A 15,540-nucleotide genomic window follows, 5' to 3' on the forward strand; every position below is an offset into this window, starting at 1 on the left:
TTCCTTCATTTCTCTTTCAAAGCATTTGTTTTGTTTGACCAAATTCTGAACATTTTGGGCACCTGGATCTAAAGGAGCTTGGGTGTCCCTTAGGTCAGCTCCCATGTCGAGTAATGCATCTGTGGAAGGTAAGTCTCTCTTTAGAAATACAGACATTCAGACTGCAGTGAACCGAACATACACTCAAATATTCCCTGAAACTTTATCTCTTCTACTAGATGTGGTCTCCATGATGCTGTTCACTCACAAGAGTAACTAAGGAATGATCACAAACAACTTTATTTATAATGATAATAGATTAGACATAGAGTAACTGTATTTGCAAACAAGGTGACTTGGCAACTGATTGCAATTAATTTTAATCAGGTGTACAGAAGTAGAAGGATGAAAACAATTGGACGGAATATTTGTATTATGCTTCAGAGATGAGGGGACTGGAGTCAATGAGTCTGACTCAAGACGTCACATTTGGGACTTATGACTTGCTTGATTAAAATTTACAAGTCTTGACTTGACTTTAACTAACCCTTCCTGACCTGTGAATTGACTTGACCTGACTCATCTAACTTGCCAATTCACTGCAATCGCGTTCATTCTATTATCATTATTAGAAAATAAGTTATTAGATAATCATTGCTTCACTTTGCATGAGTGCTCCTGACCTGGAGGATATCAGCAAACCTGTCAACCTATCTTTCATGCAAAGTACAGAGAGAATTACCTGCATCAGCCTCTCAATTAGATTTTTTTTTTAAACCAAACAATTATTTTGCATCCATGAGCTTAAATACCTGAACTAATTAACGTGCCTCCTGAATATGCATGCAATGAGTAATCAGAATCAGGAAAGTAAGAATCTACACATAACATGAATTTTGTGAGTGTGTGTCTGTGTGTGTGTTTTTAGGGTCTAATATGCATTATCCAAATAGAAACTGTCAACAAAATAAAAAAAATTAATATAAACATCAATACGCAGTATTTTTTAGGTTTAAAAAAGATTAGCACAGCTGCCTGTGCTGATGAGAACCTATCAAATGTTGACAGTCGTGAGATATTTTAAATATACAAGTATAAGAAGAGCAAAATGAAGTCCAAGCTGAGCGTAACTCATAGAGTGGTGGATGCGGGTGGATGAGGAATTCAGTGAGTGTGTGTTTAGCCATGACGGTATCACCATGAGACCCCATCCTTCACAACTCAGTGCAAAGGTTTTAACCAATTAGATTTTTGCAAGTGTAACGACAATTTGTAAATGGCTCCCAAAAAGATATTCTGATGCGCTCTTGGGCACATATTGTTCTCTCTCCCCTCTCTCTTTTCTTTCCAACTCACTCTTATTGAATTAAGTGCTTTCCAACTGTTCATATGTTGTTTTTTTTCATATACACTATGTGATTGTTGCCACTGATACCTGACCATAAAATGAGAAATTTTGTATTTCAATTTGTATGGACATTCAGATCTAGTGCCTCACTCCCTTGTTGAGCACATTCTAACTTATACTGTGTTACTTTTCAACATACAGTCAATGGCATAACGACACAACAATAGAGCCGTAAGCAACATTATCTGGGTGGGCCCCATATGAAGTACAACACCCCATCCCCACGGCGCAGCCGCTGCAGTAGATCCGAAATGTGCGCCCCATACATACACACTTCATCATTTCATCCTTCTTCACCTTCACTAGACATGGATATACTTTCGTATATTCTAGTGTAAAATGAGTCTTAGTTCTACAGTTTTTCCGTTCTTCGAGCAGCTCTTCTTTTGTTTTTCTTTTCTGGAATCCACTTAAATACCTCTTTTTGGTATCCATTGTCGCTAACACATTGTACCTAACGGTTATGGTTTTAATCTACGCTCTGGATTATCCATAATTCCAAGTTTTATTGTAAAAAATAAAATACTTAAATACACCATTCTTTTCAGATCTTTATTGCGGTTTGAAACATTTTATATAAGTGTATTTTTGACCAACTGTTGAATGAACTATACACAGTTATTAACATAGTAATTAAAAGTACCACTGTAGTTCAGGTGGGTTCAAGAGTAATTTTTCCACACCATTACATCTGCAAAGAGACGTCCTAGTCCACAATTGCGTAGTGGGCCAATCAGGTGTCAGTGACGGGGCCCCTAAGCAAATGCAGTCTCTGCTTACCGATAGTTAAGCCATTGCATACATTAATGTGATTGTTAAATCTATTTTTACAAACAAAAAGCTGTTTGGTTTTAAACTTCATTCATGTTGATCTAATTCACTGCCTTTTCAGCTTGAATTAACAAAAAATATTGACTGAAAACAGACATTAGGGGGGGAAAATGACTTGTTTGACCTATTTCCGGGCTTGACCTGTTTGATCCTCCTCCCAGATGACTGAGACTTGAGTGCTGATACTTGGAACTTTGCATGTATGGGACTCCATCCCATCCCTGTTATGCTTTCTTTTAAAAGTAGAAAAAAAAGGTAAAAACAATGTGTCTAACCTTCCTCTGTCTTTATTGGCTACAATACATTGGTCTATCACATCATAACCAATTAAAAACATTGGAGTTTGTGTTTGCAGCATCAGGGCACTCAGTGTTTACAAGTTGTGCTGTGAAGCCCTCTATCGGTTGCGTAGGGTATTGCAGCAGCAGTGCGCCTCCTCCTCCTCCTCCTAAAGCAGGAGCTGCATTCCACTCCTCTCCGCTCCATTCACACGCAGGGGAGCAGTCGGACAGAGAGCACCGCCGCCACTCCGTGTGACCAGCGTGGAAATGTGCCCAAGTTGTGGAATTTAAAACCATGGCGGGGATATCAACCCTCAGGATCACTTAGACGCGTAAGTACCGGCGAGAGAGGTTTTTGGGGAGGTGGAAGGAATGGAACAAGCTCGGCTTTTAGGCTGAAATGTTTAGCTTTTATTTTTGCTTTTACAGTTTGCTGGAGCTCCGTTTGGTCGCCGTGTTTTATCTTGAGGAGGGGGGGTTTGCTGGTTGAAGGAGTTGGACGCGTGTTTGTTCTGTTGGAGCTTTGCGCGCAGCGTTTGGGGTTGGATCCACACTGGAAACTAGTTGTTTAGGCGTCTTAGTTTATCTGAACGTTTTCAATGACCTCGGGTTAAACACCTGGCGCTGAAACTACTCTCTGCTGGTGTGTTTTTTCCCTCCTTTGCAGCCTCTCTTTGGCGCAGTGGAGGCTAAGTTTATGGCTGGCTTTGGTTCCTATGAGATTTTTTAAATTATTTTAACCTGTTAGAAAAGAAATGCACCTTAAGGATCGAGGTTTTTAGGTGCGTCTTTCCTTTCCCTCAGAGGAAGGAGGAGGAATGCCACCACTATCATCCATAATTACAGGTATTCACACCCTGACGCACAATTTCCTCTGGTTATTCTTCTCCTTTACTATTTATTTTATGCATCCTAAGCACTTATTTATTTCTTAAAAGGACCTTAGGGGGGGAGTTGTGATGGATTTCTCAAGGGGAAAAAATCGATCCCTCTTATTAGCTTTGAAATAATTAGAAATTGTGTTGGTGCGCAGTGAAAAGAGCGTTAATCTGCTAACGAATGGGAGGCAATTTGCGGGCTTTGTTATTCGACAGCAATTTAATCCCCTCCGTTTGAGAGCGGAGCAGGGATGGAGAGGAGGCGATGGCTTTCTGTGGGTGTGTTTGAGTGCGCATTGCTTGTCAGCTAGTGAAAATGCTCTCATTGCTCTATTGGATTCTCCTCATTTATTTCTACGGGTGTGCGCGCGCGTGTTTTATAATCAAATCCTTGTTAACCAAATTAGTCGTCCCACCCCGACCCCCCCATCTGCATGCTGTGAATTCATTTGGATCCATGGATTGAATTAGATTAGGAAATGCTTCACTACAAATGGAGTTTTTATTTTATGGAAGATGGGAGGAGGTCTGGAGCTTACCTGCAGCTGTCCTTAAAAATGAATGCTGACGTCCTACAGTAAATTAGGTCAGAACAGGAGGATGGTTTTCTTCCTCTGTGGCCCCAGTTTGTTTCCTTTCAGCACAGGTCCATAGGTCATTATTGGTACAAGCAATTAAAGTATTAATTGCTTGTACACTGATTTTCCACCAATATATTGTTATAAGATAAAGCTAAAGGAAGCGCTGAAATAACCAGTTTTTCTTTTTCATAACACTGCCTAGAACATGGAGGGGAAACGCTACCCCTCCCCCACTTGTTGCTGCATTACCTATTAGTTGTTTTTATTAAACACAGCAGTTTCCTGTCTTACCTGGATACGGGAATATTTCTGATTACCGTAGATGTATTCCACTGCAATGAGTGTTTGAGTTATATGACCCCCCTCCACTTGTTTCTGGTCATCCTTTACAACGAAAAAAGTCGTAAATGTAGATGTCATTCCCTTAATTTTCCTGTTGCTTTGAATCAATTTGACTGCATGATCTGGTGAACTGTAAAGTGCTTTGAGATGACGTGTTGTGAATTGGTGCTATGTAAATAAACTGAATTGAATTGTTGCCTATTTTATGCTAAAACCAAAAACAAAAGCAGAAATCTGCTTTAATGTTTTATTATGTTTTTTAAGTATCTCTTAAATTTATCAGCCTAGTCAGAAGAAACATTACAATCGCAGACATTAGTTTAGATGAGCAGCATCAGGTCTTGCTGACAGCTCAGAGAAAAAGGACGTGCTTTTTAGGTATGAATGTTTTGGGATTTGAATTGGGGAGCAAGTATTTAAGATGTCGCTTCCAACTTGAAGTAATGTTTGGATATCATCGTCCTCACAAGAGGGGTGTGCTGAGCTTGTTTTGCCTAAAACAGCAGCTTTTCATATGAATGTTGGACCGCTGGCTAAGAGAGGGAGGTTTTGTAAAGTTGGGTTTAGGGCTGCAACTTATTATTATTTTGCTAATTGATAAATCTGTGGATTATTTAAAAATTTGTTTTTACTAGTAAGCGGACATTAAAAGGTTTTCTAAAGGTTTTCCTAAGATATTATATAAAATTAAACAAAGTGAAGGAAAAACTACACCACATTAGGAGTCATTAATAGAAAATATTGTCCTTTTTTAATCCTGAATACAACTTTGGTATAATTCCTGCTCTGAGTGGGATGGTCTTTTAACTATTGACATGTTTTAGAGTCTGTATACTCCAGTTTTTTAATTTATTTATTTATTTCAGGAATTAAATATTTCAGCCCTAGTCGAGTAGCAGCCCTTAGTATTTATTTTAAAGCTTTGAACTACTGTTACAGGTTATGAGGACATGATGTCACCATGTTTTCTATTAAACGTCACTTTAAAACAGATGTTTGCTGTTTAAATAAGAGTTATTTGGAGTTGATATTCTAAACTGTCTGTAGCGCCTGATGTATGTGATCAGTGCTGCTAGATTTAGCTCAGACAGAGTCTAGATTCTTGATACATTACCTGTGAGGTATTGATCAGCAGTATTCCAATTAAGTGGATTATTTGTGAATTGTAAATTATAGTAATAATTTCCAACTTATTTTAGTAAATTATTCATTATTAGCTCGAGTTGAAATACTCTAACACATGCCATTAGCTGAAGAGCAACCCACTTAGAGCTGTATTTATGGTAAAATTGTTAGAACTATGTAAACCTTTTGCATTCAAGAAGAAAAAAACTTAAATTTGTTCTATCCAGAACTCCTGAGGTGCCGTAGTAAGTGCCATCCGGTTAAAATTATGTCAAAAATCTTCTAAATAGAACATTTTGACATCAAATGACAGATTATCCGATTAGGAAAAATTATCATTCATTGCAGCCCTAGTATCCATAAGGTTGCCATAGCCTTTCCAAAGCCAACATGCTTCATAGTTTGAGTTTTGTAATTCAAATAGTTAAAAATACCATATTTGCAGTAATCTGTTCAGCCTTCCTGTTAGCTGCTAAAAATGCGACTCTCTCTCATTGTCTCAATAGATTGCAGAAATTTCTTCATTTTGCTTCCTTTGTCTTATGGTAAACACTTATTGCTCCTGAAATAAGCCAACTTTGAGTCTTCTTCAACAATAAACCATACACCTGGGTCACTCATTTGATAAATGGAAGAACATCCTTTTAGTTTACTAGCATGAAACGAAGTAGGCTATAAGCAGTAACCTGTTGTTCTATTACTTGGTTCTATTCTATTCTGGGTAAAGAATGTTAGAGTAATTGTCAGGTGGTAATAAGATAATATGTGAACATGTTCAGGCTTGTCCACAGGATCCAACAATCACACGCTCTCCCAAACACTCTTGGAGGTTACAGTGTCGATCGCTCAAAGATTGGACAGGAGGATTTAGAAAAATTCTTCCAGTGTAAAGTGAACATTTTCTTTGAGAAATTCTTTTGTTTTTAATGAAGTGTCACCTTTGTTTGGCATTTTCCCCCCGAAAAAGCTGTCAACCCAGCCAGAAAATTACAAGCAATTTGCTTCAATCATCCTTAATTATGATACAGATCGGCCCCACAAAGGGCCGTTGCTGTCAGGAGTTTCTTCAGAGGCTGCGCTATCCGGTCTGCCTGGCTGCAGTGCTGTGAAGAGTGCTCCGGTGATGTCCAAACTTTGGAATTCGAGCTGACGTGTGCTTTGCACCCCTCTGGCCCTGCCTTTGTGTGGCTTCTCCCTGCGTGGCATTCCTATGAACCGCTCAGTCGGCAGGTCTGATTAGATTGTCCGCCGATGACAAGAGCACCGAGGGTTTTGTTGGGGTGAAAACTGAATTACACACGGCACACACTCAAACTGGTCATTTATTTTTTGTAGCACTGCTGCTTGTGTATTTATTGATAAGGGATTTTGGAGCATGAGAGTTTAAATAGAAATTTCTTGAGACAGAAAGCAGATTTTCTCCTCATTGCATCCACTTTGTGGACTCTTTGCAGTCTGTTTGTGTTTGTTCCCAGTCTTTGAAATCCAGCTCATTTTCCAGTTTCCTTACTGTCTGACATTTTGAACAGCCCTCATCTTTAGGCATTTCCTTTTCTCGCCTTCCCTCTCTGCTCCTCTGCTTCAGCTTCCTGCCTATATTATTTTGCCTCCCTCACCCTCTGCTGCTGTCAGTTTGGTCTACCTCTCTCTCTTTCAGTTTACTCTCCTCCAGCTTTCATATTTAATTTTTCCAGTCTGTCTCTCGAAATGCATCATGGTTCTTCTCATCCTCCTTCCAAGGATGAATCCCTGCACATGCCAGGGTTATACCTTCCTGCCTTTCATTTGCTCTCCTTGGCAGCTTGAGGTTCCTCCTTTTTATGTTCTGTTTCTTTCTGTGTACGACCGGTTCTCCAGGATGTTCCTGCCGGGATAATTGGTCTTCATCATTTGCCAGCGCCTGTCCCGTCCCCGCTTTGCAGATCGGTACTCATTGTGGAAGCATTTATCACTCTGAAAGAGGATCTCCTCTCTAACAGACATAGTGGTTGTGTCACAGACGGCTTGGTATGCTCTATTCCTTAGTCTCTCCGCCATGAGCGAGCACTTTCTTGGCTTGCTGTTGCTGTAATGTAATATCGGTTTTCATATAATAGCCAGTGAGGATGGCTTGTTTTTATTACATAAGTTTTCATTTGTGTCAGTCATCCTGAAGAGGTTAGAGCTAGAGTGGCATGTTGCTACTTCTCCTCTTTTCATCTGTATGCATTTATTTTTCTATTATCTCTTCAAGACCTGTTAAGATATCTAAGAAAATATTGAAAAGTGTAGAATATAGATGGATAATCTGTTTACCCTGCTAAATGAACCATCTTTATTATTTAAAATTTGACCTCTGATGATAAATCTGCAATAAATTGATAGATATCTTCATTGGTCCTTATATAAAACATTGAAATTGGTTTTAGGGGCTCTTGAAGATTGAGTCAGAGAACGTACCGGTATACATAAGCAAGAATCTTGTGCTTCTGACCCGCCCTCTCCTGTTTCTCCATCGTGTCGCTTCTCCATCTTCCTACTGACGCCTCTTTTCTGCCTAACCGCTCCTCTTGGGTTTTTCTCCCCGAGGCGAGGAGCGGCAGAACAGAAGGAATATTAAAAGCTCTAAGGATGGAGCAGCGGTTAGGGCTCTGTCTGAAAACCCCGTTCTACACACACCTCGTGTGGTATCAACGCCTACCCAGGCTCTGAGCGCTAATATCAAATAAGCTCTATCACCAATACCTGGCGGGGCTGTCTTGACTGACTGCTCAAATTGGAATGACCTCCATTTGGCCCACATAAGAAGCTGGGATTGAGCGCCGGTAGGTGGTGTTGAACCACAAAGTGCCAGTGCATTACCGATGATATTGAGAGGTGAATTTGTCGGTGAGGTGGCAGCACAGACCCTCATCAGCACCAATCAGAGTGGAATTTAAAGTAGAGTGGTTATATTGGAGCGGCCGCCTGCTTTATTTTGGTCCCTGAACGCTGAATTAAACGGACACTAGATGTGAATACAAGAGGGCAGAATTTAAAAAACAAAATCTCAGCAAACATCGTTTGATTGCTTGACCTCCTGGTTGCATCTGTCCCTCCCTCCGGTTGTAGCCAAGCTAATTTAACCAGAGCTCTGGCTCAGCAGAGCTTCCTCACCTCTTTCCATCTCTGAGGAAGGCAGCCTTCGTTTCTTCTCTGCTGCCTCTGTATGTGCTCATCCAAGTGAACTGTCTGTTATGTATAATTAATTTTCTCCTCTCTCCCGGTTTATTTTTATCGCCCACTTTTAACAGTTTCTTCAAAGGACCCCTCCCCCGCTTCCGTCCTCCTTGGTGCCTGCTGAAAGTGACAGCTGCTCGGGTATCGGAGACGCTTTTTGAAGCAGGCACTAAAAAGGCCACTCTGGAGTGAAAATTTGACATTATCAAATAAGTTTTTACCATAGTCTCCATTTGTCTTCTGCAGAACTGAACTGAAATCAGCTTTTTTTTTCTTAAGTGTTGTTGATTGGTTTCTTGACTGAGATTGAACTGTATTTGGTTCATAGAATGGGCTCTGATGCAAACCAAAGAAACATTTGGTTTCTTTGTATCTAAGCATCATTTCCTCACAGCTCGGGTTGGGCCAGAGTTGCACTCATAAGATCCGGTTCCTCTCCTGACCCACTGGCCTTGTGTGGAAACCCCACAGCCACTGCAGCTTGCAGGCACAGCCTCAGCATCGAGGTTTCCTCCTCGGCATGCTAATACTCTTGTCAGCATTCCATCCATCTCCCTTCAGACACAGAGTCAGACAGGCGGCCAGCTTCTGATTCACGTGGACGTAAAAAAAAAAGCCCTCTTGTTGTGTTTCCTCTTTTGAAGAAGAGTCTGGATCTGCTATCGATCGGGAAGCTGCGGTTCCTTCCTGTAACGTTAGATGACGCCTATACAGCGCATTTTATTCTGGTCTTAATTTTTTTCCTGAGGTGGGAAATGAGATAGACGTATGAACCGTTCTAATTATATCCCGTGTACTGTCCAGCCCTCTACATTTTATCATGGGATCATAACACTGACCAAAAAAAAGTTTTTAAATGTGTTTTTAATTAAAAAACAACTAAAAACAAAACATTTAAGGAGACTTAACTACCTTAAAAAACTAATTGCATTACGTTAATGATATCTCTAACAATTATGTTAACAGGGTTGATCAGATAGTCTGACTAAGATAGTGTTGCTCACAATGGACGCCAATGACATCACCCAAAATGCTAGAGGTCAGAGTGATGGTGAGAAAGAGAAGGTAGGAGAAAATAAGGAGATCCTGCACTTGATATGTCCATCAAAAAATGTTCTTAAATGCAGCAATACAGCATTTTTCTCCTTCCTTTTTCATTGATTAAAGCTTAAATTGGTTCAGAGCTATGTGCAGCTTGCTCCACTTTCATCAGCAGAATGATTCAGGAACATTGCATCAAAAACATTTGGATTCAAGAACAACATCTTTCCCAAGGCTGTCTAGGCAATCGCCCCCTGCAGGCAGACACTAAACATCCCTGCTGAGAATGAAAGAAAACCTCCAGCTTAGTTTTCTGCTGTTTTTAGCACAAGTTGAACTTAAGGTGAATAAAAATTCATATGTAAAAATTCATTTTACATTTTTAAATCGCCTTTAATGATGTTGGCTCCTCGCCCTTCACTTATGTATGTGTTATAGTTGCATTTTGAGCTGGTGTCTCCCAAACAGACTTCTTCACTGTGAGAAAATGGACATACAATCTCTTGATTTATGCGTCCACCATTCTTTGGTCTATGCATGTGCAAATGGCATTTATTTTTAGTTTAATGAAATTCAGATTAGAGTTTTTTACGGAAACATTTGCAGTGATGCATGAATAGAAATACTCTTTCATTTCCTTTTTTCCTGCTTCTTTTAATACATCTTCCTCAGTCAAATAATTTAAAGAAATTGTTCTACTTATTGAAGTTTTGTCATAAAAAAGTGGAATAGACTTAGAACCTGAATCTGATTATGTTGGATTGGTGTCTCTAGTAAAAGCAGATCAGCTGTGTCACAGGTCAATAGGTAAAGTGAGTTACAGGGAATTTCTGCAATTCCTCGGACCTCCTGAAAACATCGATGTCACTGTGCAATATTTTTAGTCCCTTTTCATAGATTATCTGTCAGTCTTTGTCGCAGAGATAGTCTACGTTAAGACGAGGAAGCCCGGTGGTTGTTTACCGTGCTCACTAGAGTCTGTCGGCGTCTTCAGGCATGTTTGGCTTGTTAATGAGAACCACTGTGTGAGAGATGAGGCAGTGTGCTGTGGGTGTGTGCCTTTGCATGTATTTGCATGGCGATAAGCCTCAGCATCGTCCGTGCACTTCCCCTCCATGTGCACGGTCGTATATGGGCTGTTATATCAGTGGGTTTGTGGCAGTGCGGTGACTCCTTATGGAAGTGTGTGAGGCAGTGCTCTCTACTGTGGAGGATCAAACAAATCTGGCATAGAAGCATTTATAGTTGCGATAAATGTTTATGGTGCTGCACCTCCTAATTGCTCCTCTCTCCTTTTATTCTTCTCTATCTCTCTACCTCCCATTTTGACTCTTCTTTCATCCTGCTCCTCCCTATACTATACTCACTCTCTGGGTTCCTGTTGTGTTTACCAACGGGGATCTTTAATAATTCAGGCCGTCCGTACTCCCCAGCCCTGTAAATAAGACTAATAGAAGGCAGGTTTCTGAAGAGAACCACTTGCCCAGGGAAAGCAGTGCTGTGGGCTAGCCTATAAATCAGCTGGCTGCCTGTCTGGCCCCTTTACTGTGGCTACGCTGCGGACTACAAAGCAGGAACCTCCATGTTAGCGGAAGGAAGGGTGACTTAATGCAGAGAGGTCAGCAGCAGGATGGCGTTGGCCCTCAGGCAGTCATGGGTATAGGGTGTGCAGATCCATACAGGAAGCCTTTTTCTTTAATTGGATTTTGAGATGCATCCGTGTTACACATGGATACATATACCATGAACTAAAGACATGTGTTTAGCAGATGGAGATAAATGTGTATTAATGCTCTACAAGGGTTGGAATTTAGCTGCTCCTTCTAGCTGATTGTCAGTGGTTTTTGCTTTATATTTTGAGATTATTTAAGAAGAAAATTCAATTTGTAGTATTGTTTTTAGATTAAGAAAGCTTTGCTTTTTCTGTCAGTCACTCGGAGTGATTTCCAGTCATCTGTTTTCTTTGGTTAAACCATAAAACATAGCAGAGTGTTTGACAGTTCTTAGTTCTGACCACACTACTAGCAAGAAATGACTTTTGTATCCAAGTCAGAGCAATCTGATGTGGCTTGAAGTATTTGCTTGCAAATCTGTAAGGAAGAGATGAGATTTTAATTCATTTGTTCTGAGAAAAGCCATGTTTGTCCCTAGAAGGGTGGTTAAGCCTCTCATTTATGTCCAAATGTTTGTGTTGTCCATCCATCCATCCATCCATCCATCCATCCATCCATCCATCCATCCATCCATCCATCCATCCATCCATCCATCCATCCATCCATCCATCCATCCATCCATCCATCCATGTTAAGTTAAAATACATTAAAAGAAGAATATTGTGGGTAAACTTCAAAGTACACTGGCTTAAAATTCAAAGTATCATCTTCTGATTTGCTGCATCTCCGGGCTTCTGCTGAAGGAAGGCAAATTAAAATCTTGTCTGAAACTTTGAAATTGGTTCTGAAGCAGCATGAAATCTGCAGCACCTCCTCCCTCTCCCGGCCCGTTCTCTTTCCACAGCCACTGTGTCAGCTCTCCTTTGTGCTCCTCTCAAAGGGTTAAAGAGGGAGAAGTGATGAGTGGCTCACCGACTCTGGCTTTCATTGTGTGTTGGCATTGTGCCACTGCATAGCATGTCGACCACAGACATATGTACAAGGGACTTTTCTTTATTTCATGTGCTACAGTTACCCGCTAGTATCAGCTGCCACCAAGCAATGCAAATGCTGCTAATACTGAGACTTTCACTAGAAATCTGAATGCAAATGGCTGTCATTCAAATTGATTTCAAGAATTAAATTTTTGCATTTAGCATTTTTGCACCCTCCTTGTGGTTTTGTAACAATCCATAACTTTTGAAACACGTTCAGCAATTCCCCAGAAAGATTCTGGTTTTCTTCCCCTGCCTCAGTGGAAACATGTGCTCGTGGGCCATAAAACCCAGTTTTCCTCAGTCTCCTCCCTTGCATAGCTTGTTAAGGACAAAACCACTCGACAGCATGTTGTGCAGCGCATTAGCTTCTGCCCAGGGTAATTCTTTTAGCAGACCTGGGCTACCTCCACTCAGAAACGGAACATCTCCTGGGGGTGCTTTTAAGTCGCCTCGCCCTCCTCGGCCCCCTGCAGAGAAAAGGCAAGCAGAGCGGGTCGTCTCGGAGAAGGAGTCAGACAATGGTGGGGGCAGAATAGAAGAAGAGTATGAGAAAGGAGGAGGAGGAGGAGGCCCCAAAACTAGAAGGAGGAGGTATGGGATCAGGAAGGTCAGGGGTTAGATTGATCCCTACTTTAAAGGTGTAGTGGGGCAGCAGAGGTCTTATTGCCAGGGCTCTCTTGTTGCTTCTTACCCAGCCTGGGGTAGCGCTCTGCTACTGCATGGTGGGGGGAGGGGCGTAGGTGGGCGTGGGTGCGAGCTGCACATTGCTGTCCCATGATGACTGCAGTTGTGCTCGCTGACCTCTGGCCCTGGCCTCTACTCTCCGTACCAGGAGCTGTCACAGAGGTCAGCAGCATGCCAGCTCCCACGTGAAGAAACACTGGGTTACTGAAGGGTATCTCTGCTCCAGCCAGTTTTTCAGAGAGAACATAAAGAGACGGAGCATGTGACGAAGCATCCAACAAACATGAAGGAATGTGTCCGCGATACCATTCTGCATTTCGAATGAAGCGGGGTGTGTACCTTGTGACTGGTGTGCTGATGCGTGCGAGCAGGGAGGAGTATCCTTTATTATGCAAGCCTTTTTCTCTCAGGGTTGCCCTTCATTCCTTGCTGAGATCCACTATTCCCTTGGTTTCCTTTGCATGTGAAGGAATGCGGCTGTTCAGGATGATCAGTTCTGTTCTTCACCGTTACAGATACGGATCTTATTTCCTTTAATAGATCTGCGTGACACCTGCTGCTCCATCAGATTCACTCCTACTGCACCTCGGAAACCTGATGGATAACACTGACATTATAAAATGAATTTAGCCTAAAGAGATTTAAAGAACCGTTACTTTGCAGTTAGTGTATAATCTAGAAAAAAAACATCTTCTTAGTTTCTTCTTATTAAAAAGTTTAGAACCAATATAATTAGGAATGCTCGATATAATCGGCCCCCTATCGGTATCAGCCTTAAAACTGAATATCGGACATCGGCCACCCCACCGATATTTAACCCGATATTTGATCAGCTTCTGAGTTTCTAAAGTCTAAAAAAAAAAAAAAAATACTACTACTCAAAAACTTCTTTTTTACAGACTTAAAAACTTCTAAAGACGAGGGAAAAAATATTGATACATTAAAATATCACAATATCTTCATATGCTGATATATTGCCATTTAAAAACACCATATCAATCTCTTTTACTAATGAAATATTGCTATATGTCATCGTTATGCTACGAAATCCCCTGAAAATTCACAAAATTTTGCCATATTTTTATATGTTGATATATTGACAAGGTATCGATCTATTTTACTAACAAAATCTCACAAGAATTTGCAAAATTTCCCAAGAGTTTGTAACAGAACGATGAAATTTCACGAGATTTTGAAAGTAAAATAGATCGATACCGCGTTTTAAAAAATCAATTTGATATCAGCATATGAAATATGCTGATATATTTGAGTACATTATTTTTCAAAGTGTCAGAAATGGATAACAAAACTGCTATTTTCAATGACTACTTATTTTTGTCCAGCTTTAACATCGGTATCGTTATTGGTTATCGGCTACATGAGTTTTAAAATATCGGCATATCGGATATCGGCCAAAATCCCAATATCGTGCATCCCTAAATATGATTCACCTTGAAACAAATGTAAAAGCTATGGGAAAGATGTCAGGTTTTGTGAGCTTCTGCGGTAGAGCCATGTCATGCATATCAGTTAGTAGTGCACTAATCACTATTTTCTGGCCTATTCTAACCTCTACAAAGATTTGAATTTGTGTGACACAGTTTGTTATTCTTTCATTTCTTTTTTTTTTTATTACCAGCAGTTTAAGTTGTTTTGTTGTTTTAGTGAGAAACATTGAGCTATGAAACCTTATAAACATGTTTTCAAAATAAATGAAAAGTTTAGTGTATTGATGGGGGCTAATTTTGAGACCTTTATGGAGGTAGATAAGCTTGGTGTATAAGATAGACTTTCAGTTTAGCGTCAGATCATTCAAAACTTAGCAAATTGATCGATCTTTGCACCACTTTTATTTTAAAATTTGTTTCAAAGTGTCCTGTGAGACAGTGGGTGAACTCAGAATAGTTTTCTCTATACAAAGAAGAGGTCCAACAGTTTTACTTTTACAAGTGGAAACAAAAAGAAAAAATCTAAAAAAGGGAAAGGGGCATTCGGAAAAAGTTAAATGGAAGAAAAGGAGATAAATTAGAAGAGAATATGAGTTTCATCCTAGAAGTCTACCTCAACACCTGCAGAAAGGGAAACATGCTGTGGTCTGATGCGCTTAGTGACGTGTCATGTAGTCTGAATAAACTAACATTGTCCAGCCATAATTATTATATTTCCATGTGTAAGTTAAAAAGTCAGACCCAGATAAACCAGTTTGTATGAAGAAATGGGCCAAAATTACACCAAACTATGCCGAGAGACTTGAATATGGAGACTTAGGTCTCTTAAAACTTTAAAGTTGTAAAAGGTAATTTAATCAAATATGAAACTTCTGAATGAAAGAAATTAGAAATGTCTCATTGGATGTCTAACGTTTGTCATTTCCATTTCCATGTAACTAGTTTTAGCTATGTTAGAACTTCCTGGTGCGGTGCATTTCTGTGCAGTTCATAAAACACGGGACTCTCAAAGCCACACCTCGTCATTCAGACTTGGACACCACACAAGCTCTTCCAAACATAGCCCACATCCCTGTCTGCTTGTAGCTACATCA

General features: G+C 40.4%; 1 protein-coding gene across 1 annotated transcript in view; it reads left to right on the top strand.

Moving 5' to 3' along the window:
* Positions 1 to 2,702: 2,702 nt before the first annotated feature.
* LOC119780114 (plexin-A1-like) overlaps positions 2,703 to 15,540 on the top strand; it is a 241,063-nt gene continuing 228,225 nt past the window's right edge. Inside the window, exon 1 of the mRNA XM_038280016.1 lies at positions 2,703 to 2,831. The gene's annotated coding sequence lies outside the window, so the exon portion shown is untranslated. The remainder of the gene's footprint in view (positions 2,832 to 15,540) is intronic.

This window comes from Cyprinodon tularosa, unplaced genomic scaffold (assembly GCF_016077235.1).
Source record: "Cyprinodon tularosa strain WSP-4 unplaced genomic scaffold, ASM1607723v1 ctg155, whole genome shotgun sequence".
NCBI lineage: Eukaryota > Metazoa > Chordata > Actinopteri > Cyprinodontiformes > Cyprinodontidae > Cyprinodon > Cyprinodon tularosa.